Below are 3,101 nucleotides of genomic sequence, written 5' to 3'. Positions count from 1 at the left end.
AATTATTAACAAAGAGCAGTTTCTGTTCTTTACACCATGACAATAACCATTCATTTAAAGCAAAAAGTCTACTGAACCTTTCGTATCCTCGTCGATATGTGGGAAGCGGTCCTGACACGATTATCGTCGTCACGGGTGATGTGCTGCGCACCGTCTCGATCAGGCTCCTGAAGTCCCTCTCAGTGTCTTCAGCTTGGTGTAATTAACCCCGGTGTGAAGGGGCTCTCGTCGCCCTTCAGGATGGCGGGTATCTGTGCAGAAACACCGAGAACACGAGCACCAGGGAAACAGTGAGTGTGCATTTTACCTTTGGCTAACCTAGCACGGACGTGCCGGACGATGGAGGAGCACAGTAGCACAGTGTCGCATTCCGTCTCGCGGAGGGGAGCGAAGCAGTTCCGGGTGGAGATCTCGAAGACCGGAGGGGGGAGAGGGAGCGTCAGTCCGGGATGTTTCCAGCGTGGCTCTCCGCTCTCTCAGCTGGGCCTGCACTCAAAGGTAGACACACATCCGCCATTAAAGCAAGTAACAGTGAGTAAAACAATGGTAATGTGTGTGAATAGAGTATTAACAATGTATGCAAGATTAGCAGCGACCACAAGTGTCAGTAATAAAAGGAATTTGGAAGCACATAGTGACGACAGGTAACACAGTCTAACAGATTGAGAACAAGCTGTATAAAAGAGGAAGTAAAAAGTAAAAGCCTGATATGTTCGTCATAGAATTCAACAGGACATGCATTAATAATAATAATAATTTTTATTTATATAGCGCCTTTCCAGGGCTCAAGTATGCTTTACAATGTACATGCAACAAGGAAAAAATAACACTGGAAGGGTAGACAATGATGACAAACAATAGTTAATAGAAACCACAAAATAACATTATATAGACAGGGCAGCATACAACAAAGTAGAATCAAGCACAACGTAACACACAAAAAAAAAACTTAGGAATGATAACATTCATGAAATAAGTGAGTTTTGAGTTATGATTTAAGTTCAGAAATATTATTAATTCAACAAAGTGAGTGATTCACAACACTGAATGATCTGCCCCCCATTGAACAGAGGTGGTGCCGAGGGACAACGAGAAGGTCAGAGTCAGAAGATCGTAGTGAGCAAGCCGGGGTGTAGGGGAGAAGCAGGTTTCAAAGATAGGGGGAGTCCAGCCTTGCAATGATTTTAAAGTGAGCAGGAGAACTTTGAATTTATTATGTTATACTACTGGAAGCCAGTGGAGATCGTACAAAATTGGGGTGATATGAGCAGACCGCTTGGAACCAGCAATCTTACAGGTGAAATTGTTAGGAATATTGCTGGTGAATGACAGAGTTCCAATCAAAATTATCTCAGTTTTGTCCATATTAAGTTTCAAAAGATTTAAATTAAGCCAATATTTTATTTCATTCACACAAGCAGAGATTTTTTTCAGTTTGGGCAGGTGTACAGATAGTGTATTGGATGTCATCAGCATAAAAGTGATAATTTAAACCATGACAGTGCAAGCTCTGACCAGGAGGTATTATGTAAATTATGAATAATAATGGTCCAAGAACTGATCCCTGAGGGACACCTTGCTCCAGGGGGACAGTGGGTGATCGAAAATCCTTTAATGAAATGTAGTATCGTCTGTCAGAGGGATAAGAAGAAAACCAAGAGTGAGCAGCACCAGAAATACTCAAATCTGAAAGATGAGAAATAAGTAATTCATGGGAGATGGTATCAAAGGTCACCTAGCAGAGGTATAGACTCTACCTCATTCACTACCTTTACAATTGCAGTTTTAGTACTATGGAGTTGGTGAAAACCAGATTGAAAGAGATAAAAGAGATTATTTTCGATTAGAAACGACTGAAGCTGGGAGGCAACAGTACTTTCCAGTAATTTAGCAATGAAGGCTAAATTTAAAATAGGACGGTAGTTAGATAGGGTTGAGGGATCTTGAGAACAGGGGTAACTGCAGCCGTTTTGAGTGGCAGAGGGAATGAAGCAGAGGTTAGAAGAGTATTAATGACATGAGAGATAGGTGCAGAGATGAAACAATGGCAAAGTTTCAGAAGAGAAGTAGGAGCAGGGTCAAGTCGACAGGATGAAGAGTTGGATTTCAAGATTAACTCAGAGACAGAAGATGGAGTAGTCAGAGAAAAACAAGACAGGGAATTACAGAATAGATTTGGCAGATAGCTAAGCTTTGTAGCATCATTAGAAGAGACTGGTGGACGGCGTCTGACTTTTCTAGCAAGTAATTCAGCAAGGAACAGTAAAATTCATTTGAAGCTAGAGCATCCTTGGCTGGAGGTTTTTTATTGTGTTAAATAATGCTTTTGGCCTGTTGCTTGATTTATTAATTGTAGCAGAGACAAAAATAGAATGAGCCGATTTCAGAGCAGATTTGCACTTTTTGAGATGCTTGATAAAAGCTAAATAGTGAACAGTAAGGCCGGTTTTCCTGTAGAGACGCTCAAGCCATCTACCAGTAGCCCTTAGGATGCGGAGTTCAGAAGTGCACCAAAGACATATATATATAGACATAAGATATCAAAGACATCAGAGAGATTTGAAGAAAAAGGGTTACAAAATGATGCAGTATCGATAGCTTAGAGATTGCAGTAGGATATAATAGTCGTAGAACATTTTGACTAGTTAAAAATCATAAGAAATAGAGAATCGGTCAAACGTTCTAAAACAAATGTAATCGCCCAGCCCTAATTGGTATCATGAAAATCAAGTTGCGTGAGTCAGAGGTTATCTCGATAGATGACTACAAGACCACCCCCTTTACCGTGCAGTCAAGATCTGGTGAGATATTTTGTATCTTTCTGGTGTGAGAATTTTTTTTTTTTTATTTGCATTTTTCTATGACAGGACAGTATAGATATGACAGGAAGTGAGTGGGAGAGAGAGAGATGGGGGTAGGAACGGGAAAGGTCCACAAGGTGGGATTCAATCTCGGGACACCTGAAGAGCAGCTGCGCAATATGTCGGCACGCTGCCCACAAGGCTATTGGCGCCGACTGGTGCAAGAAAGTGAAAGTGACGTGACATTTGGCCAAGTATGGTGACCCATACTCGGAATTAGTGCTCTGCATTTATCCCATC

Source organism: Sinocyclocheilus grahami, unplaced genomic scaffold (genome assembly GCF_001515645.1).
Source record: "Sinocyclocheilus grahami isolate Dianchi unplaced genomic scaffold, SAMN03320097.WGS_v1.1 scaffold1953.1, whole genome shotgun sequence".
NCBI lineage: Eukaryota > Metazoa > Chordata > Actinopteri > Cypriniformes > Cyprinidae > Sinocyclocheilus > Sinocyclocheilus grahami.
Note: the sequence above shows the minus strand (reverse complement) of the source record.